The sequence below is a fragment of the Acartia tonsa genome, chromosome 1 (genome assembly GCF_053477335.1).
Source record: "Acartia tonsa isolate MP-2025a chromosome 1, ASM5347733v1, whole genome shotgun sequence".
In the NCBI taxonomy this organism is placed as follows: Eukaryota; Metazoa; Arthropoda; class Copepoda; order Calanoida; family Acartiidae; genus Acartia; species Acartia tonsa.
This window is the reverse complement of record NC_137260.1, coordinates 53,342,565-53,364,783: the sequence shown is the minus strand read 5'-3', so window position 1 is coordinate 53,364,783 and position 22,219 is coordinate 53,342,565. Positions and strand designations below refer to the sequence as shown.

General features: G+C 31.1%; 1 protein-coding gene across 2 annotated transcripts in view; it reads right to left on the bottom strand.

The window, feature by feature from the left end:
* The window catches only part of vri (nuclear factor interleukin-3-regulated vrille), a 41,257-nt gene that overhangs the window by 13,378 nt on the left and 5,660 nt on the right, over positions 1–22,219 (bottom strand). Inside the window, exon 1 of one of the 2 annotated variants that reach the window (XM_080175948.1) lies at positions 12,255–12,487. The exons of the other annotated variant lie outside the window; for it this stretch is intronic. The gene's annotated coding sequence lies outside the window, so the exon portion shown is untranslated. Of the gene's footprint in view, positions 1–12,254; positions 12,488–22,219 lie in introns of those variants that run through there. 2 annotated transcript variants of the gene reach the window in all.

Genomic DNA, 22,219 nt, shown 5'->3' with positions numbered 1-22,219 from the left:
ACTTTTTATAAATCTAGCAGTGTCTGAACTTTTTAACCAACAATTCTAATCTTCAGACGTGGTAGTTTTGTTAAACATCATTAAGGTTTTATCGTCTATTTTCTTTTCACTATAGATATCTGATTATTAATAAATTCAAATTGAGGGAGGAAGATGATATTTTGCTTGAACCAAAATATCTATCTTGAAATGCCCTACTCTTACCTCAACAGTTAACTTACGTTCACTCACCTGTAGCCATCCCCCCCCCCTCCCCTTTTTCCATGCCTTTCTAATCTTACGCAACCTTTACAGTAATACAACAATAATTTTGAAATCATGGGGTGGCTGGGGGTATTTTTAGAGATAATTTCTCTTTTTATTATGATTCAATTGTATTTTTTTTGTAAGAAAATATTTGATGATTTTTAAAATTTAAATAAAAAATGATTTTAATATTATTGTAAATCAATTTAACTACTTATAAATATAGGTATCCCTATCTACTTGGTAATCATCATGGTAGATAGGTTTTCCAAGTAAAGAGATGCATTTATTTGATTTTATTTCAATGAATAAAATGTTTTATGCTTCTAATGGCTTAGATATCTAAGGGAGTTTTATATATATTCTAGTTAGGTATACCTATCTTCTAAATAAGCTGTAATCTTTCATAATAGAATATAGATTTATTTTGGTTTCAAATTGCTTTGTTTGTTTATTAGTTAGCTTAATTTACACCAGCTGACTCTAAGTTCAATATCAATTGATAAATAAAATTTGAAATATCTTTTTTATTGGTCAAACAAATTTATTTTTTTAAATGATCTAAAATAAAATTTCCAAATTGCCCCAGCCTACCCAATTACTTCAGCGAGGCGGAAGAAAAACCATCTGATGTGAGAATTGATTCCGCTGTTACCACCACTAACACAGCTACTGCTGCTGCTTCTCATGCCATTGCTAAGCAAAACAAACCATCCATCCCTTTACAAATTGGTATGCATATAAACCCGCAAAAATTGCATTTATTATTAGTTAAAATAAAAGAAATAAAAGCTTTTTTATATGATGCAAAAGATATGTCTAATCCGGTTATATTATTGTTTACAGGGAAGCTTCAAATATGTGTTTGGTTTTATGCCTTTTTTGAACAAGCCCATTAATGATAAAGAGAAGCCATTGGTTTTCAAATAGTTTTATCAATCAGTAGGGAAATAGACACTTTTATATAGAGAGGGTGGGGCATTGAATAATGAAGCCAGTATTGTAAAAACTAAAAAAAGATCAGTAAATTATATGTGTTTTTTTCTTTATAAATTCACTTTACGTGTATCAATTCATTTTCCTAGCTTCCTATTTTCCAAAATATATTCCCTTAAAAGCTTTTTAAAATTTGTATGGCTTTTTAAAACTTAAAATCAGTTTAGCTAAATTTCAGGAACATAAGTTTATACAATTTTGTGTCTCGTGAAAGCAAAAAAAAGAGAAACGGTAAAAAAATCCACCGATTATTATAACAATTGCGACGTAATAGAGGATTTCTAACTGCATCTCTGTTCAGGTATACAGGGATAACACTATGGAGAATGAATTAATCATACACCCATTTATATATATGTATTTATGATAGTGAAGAACATTTTTTGGGGGAAAAAACGGGTGTGGATTATTTGTCCTCTCCCTACCCTGATTCCAAGTTCCAACTAACTGCAGCTTGCTGATAAGGAGTAACACAGTTATACCATCCTTTCATAGGGTTTGCCATACATAAGGTTGAAAATTAAGGTTTAACATTTTCAGCATCGCAGCTTTTCTAAGAATAGGATATGTTCGCCCAATTGTCATTAAAGGTCATTAGAATAGTGGCCATTAACTTTCTTGTTTATTTTTAGATTTATTTAAACTATCACAATAAATGTCAAATTCAGTGATTTATTGAGATTGTATTTAATAAACCCCTAATATTTCATAAGGAAAAAATACTTGAATGTTACAATGACATGCATAATCATTAAATCTATTAGTTTACAAGCCTTAAAGTAAAAATTGCAACTAGCTGTACAATGTACATTTGAAAAATAATAATAATCTATCATCTTTTTATTCATTCCGTTTTTGGACTGTGCATTTAAAATTTTACACATTTCTGCAAACAAAATTATTTCCTTACAAGGCATAACTATTATTTTATTGACTTACTCGTAACTATTTTAAATATTTTATTAGGACAATTATGTACCAAAGAAGCGCAGCAAAAACAAGAAGAAAGTATCATACAGAAAAAAGAAGCAAACAACAGTTCTTTTATCTAAAAACGCTTAGGCCAGTATTTTTTCTTATAAAATATTTCTGAAAATGAGTTTTTGATAAATGTGAAATCTTCCGTCTTTAATTGATGGTTTAATTGCAAAGATAGTTATACAACTTTAGTTGTGCGTTCACTTTCGCATATCATTACATTCATACAGTATTTTATATTCGCAAAAGACCCAAAAGCAAATACATTAGAGTGTTGGACTGTTTATTACACTAGTCCACAAAGTTATATATTATAAAGTTTTCTTATTTTTTGGCTTTGACTTAAATATTTATTGGATGGCTCATTAATTTAAGTGTTTAAATGTTTCAACTAATAATTTTAATCTACAGGAGGTTAACTTTTGTGTATCATCATTGGGGATGTACATTGTACATCAATTTATCGGCCATTGTTTGTATCCCTTTAGATTCCTGAGTGCTTGGTTAATATGGGGAGAGGTTAAATAGTGCTGTTTAAATAATTTGCTAATTTGATACATGTGCGGCAGTGAATGCACACCACTAAACTTTCCATACACAGAGAACATAAAATTTGCTTAAATAACTTTACATAAGCAATTTTTTAACACGTGACACAAAAATATTTTTCATAAATGTTTAAGAGATCTTATAGAAACTATGTTAATTCATTAGTTTTATTCAAATTATTTTTCAGATAGGAAAAATTACTGAGTGATTAAAATGATCTTTGATGAATGTTTTATATGTTGTAAATTATAAAATTTTCTAAATAATGGGAAAAAAGGATTTCAAAAAAAATCTGAAGAACTTTAGATTAAAATACACCCCATACCTTGTTTTATAATATAAAACTTGCAACCCAAGATAAGTGCGGAAATTTTGTAGTTGCTATGCGAACAAAAATATTCCAGGTACAGCCACCATCCAAGCCTGGCAGGCAAGGGAGGGTGGGGGCAGCTCAGCTGGATGCCAGGATGGATCCTCCAAGTTGTACCTCAAAAGTGCACTGTAACTGTGTGCCGTACAGGGACACAGGTATAGGTAACTAGGAACAAAACCTTTTGTGTTGTTATAATAGGAATTATTTCTAGTTTTTAGGAGAAAAAATTAATAGAATAGCATTTTTTGAGATTTATTTATGTTTTCAGAAGAAATTCTAGATTTTGGTATAAATTTGGTATAAATTTTGCTACAACAAAATGTTTCCTTTTTAAAGAAAATGATAATAACAAAACAATTAGTTAAAGAGTAAAAAGCTAAAAAAAAATAATAAGCTTATAATAATAAGAATAATATCTATCTATGACCTATTCCTGGCACCATGGTGCACTGCTATGATGTTCTGTTGTGTACCATTTATCTATCTATGCCCTATTCCTGGCACCATGGTGCACTGATATGATGTGCTGTTGTGTACCATTTATCTATCTATGCCCTATTCCTGGCACCATGGTGCACTGATATGATGTGCTGTAGTGTACCATTTATCTATCTATACCCTATCCCTGGCTCCATGGTGCACTGCTATGATGTGCTGTTGTGTACCATTTATCTATCTATACCCTATCCCTGGCTCCATGGTGCACTGCTATGATGTGCTGTTGTGTACCATTTATCTATCTATACCCTATCCCTGGCTCCATGGTGCACTGCTATGATGTGCTGTTGTGTACCATTTATCTATCTATACCCTATCCCTGGCTCCATGGTGCACTGCTATGATGTGCTGTTGTGTACCATTTATCCAAACTTTTACTAACTTCAATTATCTCACGTTTACGCAACCTTGCCCCAACAATGCAGGGATCTTAAGGGATAAGACAATGGCAGATAAATTGATGTACATCCCCAATGAGGATACACATAATTATCCCTTCTGTATATTACAATCAGTGGAGGATACGTTTAAACTTAAAGAATCAACCAATCAAAATTAATTTTAAGTCTCAAAAGTTTTTAAGCGAAAGAATAAGAAAACGTTATTATAAAACTTTGGGGACTAGTGTAATAAACATCCCATTGTCCTCTCTCTCTCTGCCAACAATGGCAGCCTTTGCAAGGACAATTATGTCCTCAAGTAGCGCAGCAATAACAGGCATGTATAAAACAAAGACAGCATCCTTTGACAAGAACAATGATTTCGATTTGTAGTGCAGCAATAAAATGCTAGTAAGAAATAACAATGGAAGCCTTTGACAAGTACAATTATGTTCACAGCAATCCCCTGAAATAATAATAAAAATTCTAAGGGCCGAAATCCCGGGCTAACAAAACTGGTATTAATTTTAAAATCTTATTTTAATATTCGTGAAAAATTTTGTGTAATGTAATTATAAAAATGATTTTTCGAGGAGTTGCAAATGAAACAATATAATTAAAAACTGCTCTAATACAAAAAAAAATGATAAAAGCCTTTGTTCAAAAATAATTATATACACATGTCAAAAGATTGAAGATTTCTAACAATTGTAATATTTTTAGTTTTAGATTATAAGTTGATTTTTGGAAGCGCAGCTACTCTTTAACTATTTTGTATATGTAATAACTACGCATGCCATTTGACTTGTCAAAGTCACATGTCTTTGATTGAATAACTTAATTTAGAGGCTAGAAACTGTTCAATAAGGAGTTTTAAAATGTTTTAAATTATTTAATTTAATTTTTCATTAACCCTCTGCTTCAATAGGACGTTATTGTCCTTGTGGATTTGCTTAATGCGTAGAATTTTCTAGATCTAATTATTAATAAAACGTACTTTGCAAAAAAATACTTATTATTGCAAAAATAACTAATTTGCAAACTAACGTAAACAATATCATTTTTCAAAATCATAGCAAATTCTTGTAGTAGTACTTTTACTTTTAGTTATACTCAAGGCTTTGCCTCTAGCCTTAAGTGCTCTGACCTAAAAGATTGGTATAAAGTTACCTAATATTTTTTAGGGGGTTGACCCCGTTTAAAAGACCTCAATGGAAATACTTCAATATTTATAGAAGAGAATATTCTGCTTTATTGCTTTTTATTAATGTTATGAATATTATGTTATTAATGTTGCATTGCAATTTTATTTGCATTTTTATATAAATTAGGACAATCTACTAGGTGTACAGAGATAGGTTAAAGGAATTTTTAAATTTTCTTATAAATTTATGCTTGTTATCAAAGGTATTATTGCTACTTATAGAAATCGAGTAGAGGACTAAATTAAATTCTATTGTCTCATCCCTGGATCCCTGCAAATTCACAAATGTTCCACACATAAACCAGGAATATACAGAGCTGGATCTTTAAATGTGTAGCCGTTACCGTAGCCGTGGTCAGAGGTACAGCCACTAACCCATAAGCGATCTTTAAATCAAATTGGCCACGCGTCGCCACGGCTAAATGCGATCTTTAAATCACAGCCACTTTTTGAATTTTCAGTAAAAACATGAAGAAAAAAAATAATAACTGCTACACATTTAAAGATATAGCTCAAAGCCTCAAATATGACAATTAATAAAAAAAAATTTCCTCCGATTCTTTTGTATGAAAACCTGCCTTTGTAAAAATTGAGAGTAAGATTAATTTATCAGCTATTGATCCCTCCCCTCCTTGGACACAAACACACATTTAAATGACTAAAAAAATTAGCTTTCTCTGTTATACAAGCTCTGTAAAAAAATTGCAGGCTGTTTTTTTTTTAACAGAAAAAAAAGTTATTACATAATTTTGCATCTTCTTAGGATGCAACGAGCCGTTTTTTAGTAGCGTAGCATCTCTATAAATTGAGCATATCCGTATGTTCGTCCTATCTTCTAAAAACTTTTACAAAAAGAATTAGAAAATTTTTCAAATAACTTTGTGATATTTAAACACACTTGTCAATGAACATATTCTTCCCTGTTTTCTAGTTTATTTCAACAGTTTATACAGTTTGAAGTTTAAACTCGTTTAAAACTTTTTAAAAAAATATTATGTAAAACGTCAAAGATTTTGTATGGTACATATGTAATAACTGAACAAATTAATTTCTAAATTGTGTGATCTGTTTGTACATTTAGTATTTTATTCATTTTAAAATTTCTGATAAACATTTCAATTTAAATATTTAAACAAGGACAACATAGTTTATAATTACCCAGCAATGACAATCTATTTTATGTTTTAAAAATTTAAAATCTGTCATTAACAATGAAACTAACTAATTGAAATGTATAGAGAAAATTAAACAAAACACAGATATCAAATTGAATTGAGAAAATAATAGCAATTGTCGAAAATGAGCTTCAATGACGATATCATTTATAGAGGCCTTGACATTGCCTTTTTAGATGAATGGTGGGGGTGGGGGTGATGCAGGTACACCCTATGGTGTATCTCGTTGGAGTGTGGGGGAAGGGGTTGGAGGTGGATGCTATTTCAATTATCTAATCCTGCGCCCAATGAAGTGTGAAAGGTTAGAAAAAGATTAATATTGATCATAATTTGCACGCCACGCACAATTTTGTACATAAGTAGCGCAGCAATAGCTTTACAAAATCATCAGGAATTGGTCAGGGATCTAAAGTGATAAGACAATGGTAGATAAATCGATGTAAATCCTCAACAATGATACACAAAACTGCCCTTTCAGAAGATTAAAATTATAGGTTGAAACGTTTGATCACTCAACTTATTTGTCCAAACAAACAAAATTCCCCAAAGTTGTTAAGCCAATCAATAAGAAAACATTTTTATAAAACTTTGAGGACTAGTTTAAAACAGTCAATTGCCCCATTCTCTCTGGGAATTAGTTCTAACTATAAAGAAAAAGAAAATGAATTAATTATATGGATTTTTTACAGAAATTCATTACTAAAATTATCTAATTGATTTTTACCCATGGACTTAATTAAAAGTGTTAGTTGCTGTGCTTCTAAAAAAAAGGGGACACACAATTAAAATAATGCATTGATTTAATTGGTTTGATGACCTGCCTTTGACTAAAGTGCATAAAATAAAAGTAGCAACTGAATGGCAAAAGCGAAAGGAAATAAATATAATAATGTAATTTTGAGAGTCAATTTTAATCTCTATTTTATTTTAATGTTTGCACTAAAGCTAGATTTATTGTTAATCGTCTATTTATTGCACATTAGCATGCTATAACTAGTTATCTACGCAGTTACAAAATGATTACTTTACTTAAATTAAGCTACCTGTCTTCTGATCTATTTTCCATATATTCAAAAATATACATTTCGTGTATTACAATTATAAATCAAAGTAGAAATGAAAAAAAATGTGTGCACATTTTTAATGCAAAACTGATCTACCGTTAACCAGTGCAAATGTAATAGTTTTGTCAAGTGTTTTTTGTATCATTTTATCAAAAAGCACTTTTTACATGCAATTAATCCATTTTATTAGTCTAAAAGTGTTTTTTTTATGATAATTGCCATATGTAAAGATAAATTAAAGATTATAACATAAAAGGAGCCGTTTGCGAAGTTTTAATAAGTATTATAAATATTATATTTATCCCAAAACCTACGCGAATGAGATAGAGAAACGTGGTATGAGTTTATTCTTTTTACAGTTGTGCAGATTAAAAACCTTTCCCAAATTAAAAGCAGTATCAAAATACAGTTTATCAACTCTGAAATAAGTTTAAGAATATTTTTATTTCAAGAACTAAAAAGTACAGGGTGCGCCACATAAATCCGGACTTTTTTAAAACGGCCATAGCGCCAAAACTACTTGACCAATCAGGACGTTTGACCCCACTATAAAAAGCTTAGGTAATGACCTTTTTGCCCATGAAAATCTTTGGACGATGGAGGATGTGTACGCCGAGCTGGCAGAGCATATGTTCAACAAGGCAGGTTCGAATTGCGCAGATAAATTACCGTGGATTTATGACTTGGGCCTACTAAATCTGACCTCAGCCCATCTGTAGTTGAGATGGATTAATGAAACTTGCTGGAGATACTATCAGATACCTAGTGAAAACACTAGAAAAGACTAGAGCTCTCTATCCCAGCTGACTTGGCTGTAGTACTCCGACAAAGTGGATCGTGGTAGATTTTAAGATGTCAAAAACGTCAAAAATCTTGAAAATTTCTCGGTTCTTGACTTCAGGGGCCCATATGGAACATTGAAACTCGTTTTAGACTATGTATTGCGATGATAACCCTATCTTAATCTTCGTGCCATTTTTAAAAAGGTATAAAACGTTGTTCTAGCTTAACTGTGGCCCAAATGAGAGCCGCCGTGTCAAAGGGTAGCTTTAAAGATAGGTTAATTTAGATCCTGCTGTTACTCACTCCTTAAGGAGATGTGGCCTCCCAGCAGCCCCGATTTTAATCCTATGGACTTTTGGGCCTGGAGCGTCATTAAAGCATGAACCAATAGACGCGCCCATACCAAAAAGACCTCTCTCATTGCTCCTATCATGGAGAACTTCGCCTGCTTGAACAGGGACATGGTGACCAGGGTCGGCGGGCGGTTCAGGGGGCGGGTAGAGGCGGTGATTGAGGCTGGCGGCGATTTTATTAAATAATCTAATAGTCATGTACCTAGGTTGCTTCCCAGTTTTTAAAATTCAATAAAATCTTTGAAATTGACGATTTTATGTTTATTTGTTTAAAAATAAGAAAAAGTCCGGATTTATGTGGTGCACCCTGTACTATTTTATCACGACTCCGAAGATGATTAAAGTCCCTCCACAAAATATGACGTCATACGATAGAATAATCAATGAGAGGCCAGCATAAATTTTACCATATTGGTCAATTACAGTGTATACTGGCCTCTCATTGGCTATTCTATCGTATGACGTCATAATATGTGGAGGTACTTTAATCATCTTCCACAACTCCTATTTAAGTTTAGAAAAAATGAAAAAAAAAATTTCATTTTTTTAAGGAAGTAATATAAGTATGACTACCCTTCTGAGTTAGGTCGTAACTCCCACTACAAAATATTTTTGTTCTATGCATAATAATGAATAAACAAGGATGTAAACATTCATTACAAAGATATTGGGTAAATTCTTTTTATTTTTAATTAAAACCTGTATTATTAAACACTAAAATTTTACATTTAACATAGGATTAAGTCATTAGCTTAAAATTAGATAATTTTAAAAAAAGAAACAATGAAGAAATGTCATTTAATCTGACAAAAATATTTTTTTCATCTGATTAACCCTTAATTTGAAACAAGGTCTAAAAAATTTGCTTTTGATTTCTTTTTATGCAACTACTCAAAAAAAGTTTAATTGAATTTAAATTTTAACCGTAATAGTAGTATGGAAGCTACTCTATACATAAGTTGAATGCGGTTGTTAAACGTCCGTAAGGAAAACTTTTTATTGATAGATTTTTAAAAAATCCGTTAAAAATATCATAATGAGGTATTTATTGACTATAAAGGCAAAGAATGAAACTTTTCTAATGCTAGATTGTTATTTATATGTGCTACTTCTCTTTTTAATGAATGTTTATTAAATATGTAATTTAAAAAGAAAAATGGCAGCAATAAAAAAATAACTTTCATAACGTTATTTTTTCTATAACCAATATTTTGAATAAAACCGATATTTCTTTCGATCACGTTTCAAAACCTTTATAAACATAAAACGTTTTTATTCTATAATTTATAAGATTACGATCAATAATATTGAAAAATATTGGATTTTATTTTTTTCTAGGATTTATATAAATTAATGTGTTTTTCTGAAAAATACAAAAATCCTTTTAAGTACTTTTTTTTTATAAAACCACTTTTGAAATTGTCCCTTTCGTGGCAACGTCCCTTAAGGGAAATAGGAGAAAAGCTACTGTGAAAAATATGAAGAATCGCCCATTAAGGTGAGTTGCCACGAAAGGGTCTAAAACCCCACTTTTTTTTCTAATTTCATAAAATAAAAGTATCCTGTTTTTAGTTACTAGCTGTTATAAGCAGAAAAAGAACCATCCAAAACCTTAAGCCTAAACTCTAGGATACCAGAGTGAGCCATCCCTTAGGCGTGAATGTTAAGTACCCGACCTGAGCTGGATCTTTAAATCATTTTAGTGGTGAGCCAGATCGGGGTGAGCCGAATTTCAGCCAATCACAGCGCGGCATTTCATAAAATGCTGTGCTCTCATTGGTGGAAAGTTGGCCCACCCCGATCTGACTCACCACTAAAATTATTTAAAGATCCAGCTCTGGTTGAGGCGGCTTACGCGCAGCTGCCGAGCCCTGCTGTTAACTTAAAAACTGCTATGATGAAATATAACCATTTCTATTATTGTGCTTTTTATTATTTTTACAATTCCTTAAAAAAGTTGAGATTTTAAATGTGAGAAATTCTAAATTACATAGGTACATCCAACTACTACGATGATTTATCTTAGTTCATAGGTCTACCTAAGCTAAATCAACTATTATCTTTATATCAACCTACATAGAAAATAATTTACATCATAGCTTGTTAGGAAAAATATTGCTCTATTCTAAATATCACGTTTTAGTTATTAGCTACAAAAAAACATTTAGTTTTTGTAACATAATGAATATATATAAAAACCAGTTAGATAAAAAGATATATATAACTAAAAAATAGGATTTTGCTGTTGAAAACAGTTTTTGGAATTAATTTTGTTCGGTAAGTTTCGAAAAGGCGCAATTTGATTTAAGTAATATGTTGATTCGAAAAATTAAAAAACACAAGAATTTCGTGATCTCATTATTAGATAAGCGATATACGGTATAGTAATATGCTGGGAGGGAGGGGACATTGGGCTGTTAATTACAATAGTCCCTAAAGTCTTATGATAACGTTTTCTTATTCCTTGGCTAAACAACCTTGGGGACTTATATAGAATTTTGATTGGTTGATTCATTAAGTTGCGTATCTAAACATTTCGAGCTCTAATTATAATCTACAACTGAGGTAATTTTGTTTATTATAATTGGGGACGTAAATCAATTTATCGGCCATTGTCTTCTCTCTTTAGATCCCTCAGTAACTTAATGTTAACGTAAATAAAAGGCAAATTATTTAATAATGTCAGCCATTGCCACTTTCAATATATGGATACAATTAGTATTAAATATTACAAAACATTAATTAAACATTACTATTTGTACTTAATTAAAATAACAATATTTTATAGTTGTTAGAATAATATTTATTCTAAAAATATATCACGTGTATTTTTCTACAATATAAGTGTCACGCACCCTTTACAAAGCAAAGCATAAGAAACTTTTGTAATTTTTAATATGCGCAGCTACTCTAAAATATAGATTGTCGTAATTTACGTCCATTTCGGAGCTACTCTATAATATGAGACCTTCAGAATGGCAGACTGTCATTTAGGATGAACTCCAATTTAGTTTCCGAAAGTGTACCTCAAAATTTGCTATTAGCTAAAAAAAGCTTCAAACTTCAAAAAAAAAATTAAAATTTTAAACATTAAAATTTTGAATGTATAATGTATAAATCGCTTTGTTTTCACAAATTTCCGGAGTAGCTGAAAATAGGGTCTGCAATAATTGGGTTATCTGCTGTACACTTTAGGAAACTAGGGCTAGAATAGGAAATCCATTTGGAGCTCATCTCATTTAGATGTTGTTTAAAATGTAGTTATTGGCCGGTTATTCGTTAAATAATCCAGAAATTATGGTATTTAAAAATTACCTTAACGTTTAATATAAAACAAATATTCTTGTTAAGCACTTGAAAATCATATATTGAGTAGGGGATTCTCAAGGCTATAGAATTATATAATAGATGCGTCATTTTTTAGCATCGGTGTGACGCATATTTATAGAATATAGGCATCATTTTTAGCATTGGTGTGACGCATATTTATGAGAAATATAAAGGGTTAATTCAATTATTCTTACTCAAACTATGATCCTAAAATAATTATATAGCTAGTTATTGCTGCACTACTTTGTATATATTTGTTTGACTAGTCTAAAAAAACTAGAATGAAAATATTCAAAACAATAGAACATTAAAAAAACATACTTACATAGCAGAACACTTCATTTTATCAGAAAAAAATCTAGCTCAATCTTATTAATTTCTTATCAAAATTGTCATTTAGCCTGAACAAGGCCCTTTATTGTGTTCAATTCTTGGGGAAGGGTCGGTGGGGGGAGGGAGGAGGATGATTTATGGCGGGGTGGGCTACAACACAATGTATGATTACACTATATTTTCTTTATACAAGTCTTTTCACTAGGGACCGTTGAAACAAACTAACCACCAGAAGGTCGTCCGGATGAAATCACCCTGGTGTAATTTAACCCCCCAAACCGCTGCCCTCAAAATTCTTCCTCCAATACTTCTTTACATACACACACACACACACACACACACACACACACACACACATATAAAATACATGCTCAGTTGTGTTTTAGCGTTGAAAAAAAGGCCTATGGCCTATGTCCCCCCCCCTCCCCACTCCACTTCACTTTTCCCCTGCACGATGTGAATGCAAAGTTGTTGAGGTCATATGATCCACACACACACACACACACACACCACGCTGCACCCTTGGTTTCTTTCAAAGGATAAAGAGTGTTGTTGGTGAAAGGATATGAAAGGAGGGGGGGGGGGGGTCGACCCCCGAGAAATTTACCGGGCGGTATAACACATACGCTATACAATATATCATGGTACTCCTTAATTAAATTCAGGATAACTATTTATATAACTTGAATAGGGAGGGAGAGGGCAATAGCAAACAAACCTGAACTTATATCGCAAGTAAATATAAAGGAAGGATTTTTTATCGCACACTGTACTATTTGGTATCCATAGAATCAAAGTTAATTTGAAAATTTGAACCTAAAAGATTAATATTTAAAAGAATAAAAACCAATATTACATGTTAAAATATTTCAGATCAACAAAGAATGCTAAACTATAATAATGGGAAAATCAAGATTAGAAAGAGAAACTACGAGATAATTAAGTAAAAGACAGCCGGATCGGCCTAATGTTATATTCTATCTGTATAATAGCAGCACTGATAATTCCAATCAAATGAAAAATAAAATATACAATTTCTTTTAAAATTTCAGGAGTATTGTGAAAACAGCTTCGCGTGCTGTTGGTTGTTTGGCACCACACCACACAACAGTGGTTGAAAATCGGCACAGCACACAACGGCGGTTGGATGGAAAATCAACACCACTTAACCCCATGTCAACCCTTCCCCTGCAAGGATACTACTTTCTCCCTACCCCCCCCCCCCTCCAGCTCCATCAGAAAATTTTATAATTTTCCTTTCCCTTTTGAAGTGAAGCTTCTCTAGAAGTCATTTTGAAATGCAATGATATAAAATAAGTAGTAAAAAAATACTATATTTAGGATTATGATGGGAAAAGGGTCCTAAAAATGGATTGGTATAACCAAGATATTCAAGGACAATTAAAGGAATTGGTGCTTCTCTCCTACTCTCTATGGGTTGCCAGGAAAGATCTTTCCTAAAAAGTACAATCCATTAGAACCAGCAATTTTGAGAACTTTGGCTTCCGACAAAAAAACAAACAATAATACTACTTTTTATTAAAGGAGAATGTTTCTATATGTATCTTTTCAAATTTAAAAATAATAATTCAAAGTTTTCGCTCATATGAGATGCATTTGTCCCTGTTCAGTGGTTGTTGAACTGTTGTATAGTTGTATGCTAGAGGTTATTAAGGCATGGCCGTCATAAGAATCATGAAACATAGTTTCTAAAGGTTTTATAAGCTATCGGGTCCTAAAGGTTAGCGGCGCTTTGAATGCTTCATTTTTTTAAAAAATAAACAAAATCCATAAGTTTGTACATAAGTGAGCGCAGTAATATCGAGCATAAGACATTTATTATAAAACGGGACCATAGGCGTCCAAGGGGGGGGGGGGGTAATGGGGCGATTATCAAAAACAGTAGCGATTTCGTTTGATTGTGTAAAAAAACAAAGGCATATACAAAATGATTTAATTATTAAATTCAATAGGTAGAAAAGCTAATTTTTTCTATATCTATAAAATCTATATTGAATGTGTTTATTTCAATTTCAAATGAAAAAGTAAATTTTGTGCGTGTTTGTTGTTTGGTCTCTAAAGTTCAAAGAATAGAATAAAAATTCAGTTTGTAAACAATTTTCCTAAAAAGTCAATTAAAATTAATTTAAAATGTTACATAAAAAGTTAAAATTTGTATTGCAAAATTGAAAAAAATGTTATCAATAGATCTTATAAAAAATTACCATTATGTAAGATTTTTAATATTTATAACTAGTTTCAGTTTAACAAAAAAATGTTTTGCCCGTATGAAAATATTGCGCTACTTATGAAAAAAATTATTGTTGTTTATTCCTCATTATAACCTTTTGACTTGGAGAATCAAAAAAGATGGAATTATCGCTTCACAAAAGCTTGTAATAACACAGTGTATAAAATAATTATAATTTGCACAACCTTTATCATTAGGTGCTTGATGTTTGCTTGCAACAACAGGGCCGGGGTTAGAAGGTCGTGCAGTGATTGAGAAAAAATAAATAATTTAGTTTTGCAAGGATTGTATCATAGTATATATGAAAGTACTTGTCAAACCAGATGTATTTCGTTGACCTACAATATCAATAGTTTTTACGACTATCATTGATTTAAGCTGTCTTAACATAACATAATAATTGCTTTTTTACTAATATTAATGTAAGCATTACTACTAGAAACCCAGGGAGGCACTGTGGCGATTATTAATATTATGTCATTTAATGAAAGTGTTCATAACTGACATATTATGGACAGTGTAATGTTAAACACTATTGTTAATATTTTATGGACATTTAGAAAACATGGATACCTCACAAATTATGCGGTATCTTGTCCCATATTTAACCAAACTTCTGGAAACCTGTATCTACAATGCAATGCTGATCTGGTGGATAGAGTCTTATGTTGATATAATCACAGCACAAAAGTTTGGCGAGGAGATTGCAATGTGTATAATGTATATATGTACAGATGTATATAATGTATGAAACAGAGTTCAACAACTTCAAAATCCATTGCATTTGCAAAAAAAATATTCTGACAACAACACAAAAGAGAAGGGCGGTTGGTTGGTTGGATGGGGTTGACAACTGCTGTGGAAGTTGGGGGTGGGGGAATTGGTTTTAGGCTGTTTAGGAAGATAGTGAAGGCCAATAAACTCGAGAAAATGGAAAGGGTTGCAAAAAAAAGGCACGGGGGATGTGCCTTGCAAATCAGCAGGGGGTGAAAATGGCAAAACTAACTGGTAAAGGATACCCTTGATGGGGGGATGAGGTGGGGGAGTAGAGTTGGAAGTAGGGTATGTAACACAACAGCAAAGGAAAGTGCAACTACCCACCACAAGTCCCTGGGGGAGAAAATGCAGTGCACCACCACAACCTTACCTAACCAACTACCCCTTACCCAACTCCCCCCTGTTTCTAGAAATCTAACCCTTTCCCTCCGGGGGCCATTCATGAACAAAACAAGTTGAGTTTCAATGCTAACCACACACACACATACACACAAACACTCGCATCCACTTCACAGAATAATTTCTTTCTAGGCCTATATGTATGAACAACAACAACAACCCTATAGCACAGCACACCGCCTGTGGCTGGGTGTGTGTGTGTAATAGCGCCAAGCTACAAGCACAGCATCAAGCAACCGTTACAATTTTTCTTCATAGGAAATCAGATTTTTTTCCTAATACAAAAAAACTTGAAAACTGCATTATTATTATTGTTGCTGTTGAATTGTCAACAGCCTTGAGTACTGCTGTGCTGTTGTCAATTGTTGTGGCACTGTTGACCGTCTGTGCTTATATTATATCAACAGACTATAGCCTTTTAAAAGTGTTGAATATGTTATTGAACACAATGCCAAAGTAAACATAAGACAAATTCACTTTAATAACATCATGTCCTCAAAAAGTCAATCTAAACTACTTTAATTTAAAGCTATAGTGTCGACATAAACTTTAGAATTATTACAGCGACGAAATGCATGCAATTTGCAAAAATGTCATTAACAGAATAGAGTTACATAGTGCTTTTAAGTTCCTTTTTGAAATTGACAAAATTATGCTAAAACCAGCTCATAAGCTATGGTTATACTCTTTTAAAACCCATAATGTCGACAAATACACTTGCATTGCATGTCAACACAATGTCTCCAGGTTTAGCAGGGAACAATTATGATGCATGTGTTGTTTGTTGGAAGTTTGTTCATGTGTCTAAGGATTATCTACTTAAATATTAAAAATATTGTTTCTTTGCTTTTTTATAAATTCCAATTCCATAAAATAGTCCATCTTGATGTTAGCAAGCATACCCAGTAAGATATATTTAATGGCTGCCCTGAATTTAATGGGAAATTAGTATTAGCCTAGGGCAGGTTCTAGGCCATGCTCTGTGTAGATTTTTGGCTAGTTTGAGTTTAGAATTTTCCATAAACTATTAATTAATACAGCTTCAATAGACAGATAATAAAATCTTTAGGTTCTTGAAATTCATCAATAAACAAGTTTTTTTTAGTAAATTTGTCTCATTTTCAATCATATGTAGAGACAAACTGACACACATGCCTAATTAAAAGAATGCGACAAAACATGCAACACCAAAGCCATGCTGAAATTCCTTCTTTGGAAAATGGTCGTCCTTGGTTGTTGTTGTGTTAACCAGAAATATTTGGAATTCAATTAAAGACAGTTTTTATGCAGGTATTTAAAGGGATAAGACAATGGCTAGTAATTATCCGTTCTGTAGATTACAATTAGTTGTTGAAACATTTGACACTCAACCTCTTGAACCAAGCAATCAAATTTAATCAAAGTCCAGTAGTTGTTAACCCAACGAATAAGAAAACTTCATTATAAAACTTTGGGGACTTGTGTAATAAACAGCCCTATGTCCCCTCTCTCCCTGGTTTTTATGGCTACTACGCGACGATGCTTTACCGTGTGATAGACATTTGATTCTAGAATTCTAGACAAGGACAAAAACAGTATATCATTAGCGAAGCACAAAATTAACATACTAAATAAAAATAAAAAGTATATAACTTTCAGCAGTGAAGAAGCAGCTTATAAAAAATGACGTCATACAATACAAATGACCAATGATAGGCCAGTATACATTTTACATTGGTCATGGTCAATTATAATGTATACTGTCCTATCATTGGTCATTTGTAATGTAAGACGTCATTTTTATTTTGCACTATAAGCTCCTTCGCAGTAAAGGTACATGTTAGCTTCGCTACTAAATATATTTAATTAAATATTTTTATGTCAGCATGATAAATTATTCGAGATCATTTAGAAACTCTTATTTTTGCGATTGTTCATTAATATCTTAGGAATGGCCATTTGGACTTGCAGTATTATGTATTGAAATTTGCATACCCCCTCTAAACTGTTATCATTCTATCTCTACGTAATTTTTAATGGTTTATGTTTATGGTTTTACGAAAGGTAGTCGTGGCTGACTTAATATTGACAAGTTAATTCCGGGTAAAAAATGAAATTATTTACATCGACTAAATGGCTTTAATAAAAGTTCTCATTGCTAACATAATATTCACATGTTGACAACCTATTTTTGACAGGGCATTGTAATGTTTAATATTATATTCAGTACATACATTTTGCACTGTTTGAATATTTTGAAATATTTTATTTACTTTCATAATTACTTCAAACATAAGCCCAATACTAAAAAAATATAACCCAAAAATTTTAGTCATAACTGTAATGGCAATAATATGTCAGCAATAACTACTTTTTTAATTAACATTTTCGATATAAAATTTTTTGAAGAAAAAGAAATCTTAACATAGATGTAAATAGAAGATGATTAAATTCCCTCCACAGATTATGACGTCATACGATAGAATAGCCAATGAGAGGCCAGTATACACTGTAATTGACCAATTGTAAAATTTATGCTGGCCTTTAATTGGTTATTCTATCGTAAGACGTCATAATCTGTAGAGGGACCTTAATCATCTTCTATAATTATCTTCAAATCTTTTTTGCTTTTTATGAATTACGTCTTTCAATAGTTATTATCAAAATATTTAAGTAACGGCCCCGCTATATGGAAACCTATTTAAAGTGCTACATAATGTTGAAATATATAATCTATATAAAACGTAAAAGCTATCTTCACGTGAACTAATAAACGTGTATTTTTTAAAAGCTAGCTCAGCAATATAAAAATAATACTCGTTTTAAATTATAAAATAAAAATTCTTTTCTAAAATATCTTTTTTTGTCCTTTGTTTTAATAAAATGTTTAAAAACACAATAGACATTATTTCATAGAATAATTCAAATTTTTAACTATAATCAAATACGTTAATAGGTTGTGTGATTTTTTAGAATATTAAAATATTTCTCAAAAGAGGCATTGTATCTAAAGGGCAAGAAAATAGCTTTGAACCAACCCATGACATTTTCATACTTTTCAGAAATAGCAAAACTAGTTATTTCTGAGATATTTTGCAACTGACAAATAATATAAATAATTAATATCCAGGGAGGAAGGGGACATTGGACTGTACTGTACTGAAAAGGTAATTTTGTCTTTTGTAATTGGGGGTGTAAAACAGTTTACCATTAATAGTCTTATCCCTTAAGATCCCTGCAGGTTTAACAAAAATATGATATAACAAATTTCCTCATAATTTATACTTTGAGTTGTTATTAATTTGATAAAATGCGAAGTGTTAATTTATGAAAAATCTTACATGGCATTAATTATCTATTACAACTTTGCTTTTCGCAATACGTTAAGTACATTTCCTTTATTCTAAGGTCCTTTAATAGTAAGTTTTAAAATATTATATTACTAGCGGCTTCATCCTTAGCCTCTAGGGGCTTTGGCCCAAGAGGTAATCCAAAAAAGAAAAAATTGCGAATTGGTCGCTAATTTTTGCGAATAAATGGCGAATTCGCAAAATATATGCGAAAAAAACTCTTAAAAAATTGGAGTTTTTTTTTGTTTTTGGGGAGGTTTGGGTTGTCCACCCACGTGGTTAGTGATATCTTAAGATTCAGCCGGACGGACAGACGGACAGACATCAAGCTACTTTTAGATTATCAAAATTATTTAATGAGAAAATAATTTAATGAGAAAAAATTATAAAGTATTTGAAAAAAGGAGAGAATTTATGAGAAAAAAAAACTATTAAAGAAGATTTAATTTTATTTGAATCTCAGAAATTTGTGTGTTTTAAAAATCTGCCTATTAACAAGGAAGCTAGATCCAAATTGCAACAAAAAGACTTGCTTTGATAGAGTAGCTGCACTAATTCAAAAGAAAAATCCTACTTTATCATGATAAGACTAAAATAGGATAATAAATATTTAAATCATGTTTTAAAATTTATCATTGTTATAATATATATCTTATTTTTATATTCCTGTACAATTTAATATATATATAACATAAAAGAATTGAGAGTTGGGCTCACGTTTTCATGATTGCGCAACATTCTCCGATGCCCCCCCTCTCTCTTTACCTCCGTTACTTTTCCCTCACTTACTCACTCACTGCCTTACTGACTCTCCCTCTCTCTCTCTCTCTCTCTCTCTCTCTCTCTCTACTCTCTGGTATTCTCTGTGTATATATGAATCACGAGGACTTTACATAATAAGTTACATAGTATGCACTTGCTTCAAATTTTCACTGCTGCCTACTCTATAATATATTATTTTTTATACACACACACACACACAGAAAACTACACAGACATACACACAAAAAAGACACAGACATACCAACAAAAAAAATCAAACAAACATCCAATAAGTATTACATTATATTTTGTGGTTATAAAATTTTTAATTCATGAAAAGAATTTTCGAAATAATATAATTGTTTATATTCAATAATAAAATATAATAGTTTTATATTTGAATGTATAATACAAAAGCAACAAGGATGAAAACATCAATAAAAGCGAATCAATAAAACAGTATGTCAAACAAACAAAATAAAAAAGTTAAAGTGCTTTTAACATTAAAAATAATAAAAATTATTAGAAATTATGTTTATGAAATAAAGTTGCTTAATGTGAGCATATTTACATTTTAAGATGTGTTTGTAGAGACGCTTCGCTTTTAATGCAATGTATTTTTGATCACGTACTATTAAAAACAACTATTATAAAATACTTAGAAAACAACAAAAGTAGAAAACAAATATAATCTCAATAATAATATAATTATTTTTTCCTGTAATAATAAATTTAATCATCTTTAATATTGTCAAAAAGTTATTTTTTTTTTTAAATCTTCGGTAAAATGAAATATGTAAACGGTACTTCCCTAAAAGTTCAATCGGTTCAATCTTAAATATGTAAAGTTGACCCTTGATTGGTTCATACAAAGTAACAGTGCCCAAACTTTTTCAACAAAACTATAATCTATACAAGGGATAATTTTGTTTATGATAATAAGGGGTAATTTTTATTTATCGTTTTTATACTATACCTAGAAATAAAAGAGCTAAATCACAGTCACAATCAAATGCCTTGCTAAAGTTAAAGGTGTGCAAATAGGAACACATGAAAATAACATAGATAAGAAAGAGGCCGACATAATCTGTATTAACCAAGTTAAAATAATGCACGGGAAGGACGCAGCGTGCGATAACGCTCAAAAAAGAATGATTTTACACACCTTTTTACCAATGTTGAGAAGTTTTTATCTCACATTTTTAAATGGAATATTTTTGGCAGAAGCATACCAATGCAAAAATCTACACTTTAGACATAGTAATTCATTACTCATAAATACTTTACTCTACACTTCTAATTGCTGAATAAGATAGATTAGTCATAAACATCTTACTTTGATAAAAATATATTCTGAATCATGTAAAATTTTTATTAAATGTAAGATTAAGCATTGAGAAAAGAAAGGCTAACGACATTTTGATAAACAAAGATTATTAACACTAAACACTAAAAATAAATCTTATATGTTTTTGAAATTAGTTATTTTTTGCTTTGAAAATTTTCAATTATACTAAAAATATTTAAGTTATAATCAGATATAGAGCAGCTGTGCAAAACTTGTGATGCAGACAAAAGAAGTAAAGAAGTGGGTCACAGACTTGTCTGTTTTATTGCCGCAATTTAGAATATATTTTCGCAGCGTAGCCGCTCTATCAGTCTTTGCATCCGTTGGTATGACGCTAACAGCCATGAACAAAAACAATATGAGACTGGTGGTCTGATATTTTTGCTGACATTATGACCAATGTAAACATTACTACTTGTATCCTCGATCAAACACAAAAGTTTTTTAATAGCTACATGTTGATATAACAGCACAAAAAGTTATTGAGAAAAGAAGTTAATATGTTAAAAATATTTTTTCAATTTTTTAGCTATTCAGTTTTCAACTATCTTATTTACAAAGTTATACTACACTTGTAAATTAATGTTCATAAATAGATTATGTAAACAAGGATAATTTTTATACAAAGGTTGAGAAGAGTATATCAAAATTACTTGACTTGGAGTAGGCTTTAAGTCACACGAAAGAGTAAAGGAAAGAAAGAAATAATTTTAGTTTAGCTGTGGATGTGGGATTCTAGTAGTCAAGCGCAATGGCTGATAAAGTGTCGACAAAACATCATTAAAAGATGTTTTTTTAAAGGCATGTTGTTTGCATGTTAACATACATGGTAGAAATTTAGGGAATCCTTAACAGAAATGGATGGTGAGCGGCGAATAAAATGATGTAAAAAAAAACTTTATGAACTAAGTTTAGTATCATTAAATTTATTACAAATACGCAAATTTTAATCATACCTTATAATCTTTATTACATTTCTTAGGTATATTTTAATATGTGTACAGAATTTCTTTGAATAAAGGAAATTCCAAATCATTCTATTCTAGTGTTGTTCGAAGTCTTTATGGAATTAAAATTTACAAAATATTTCA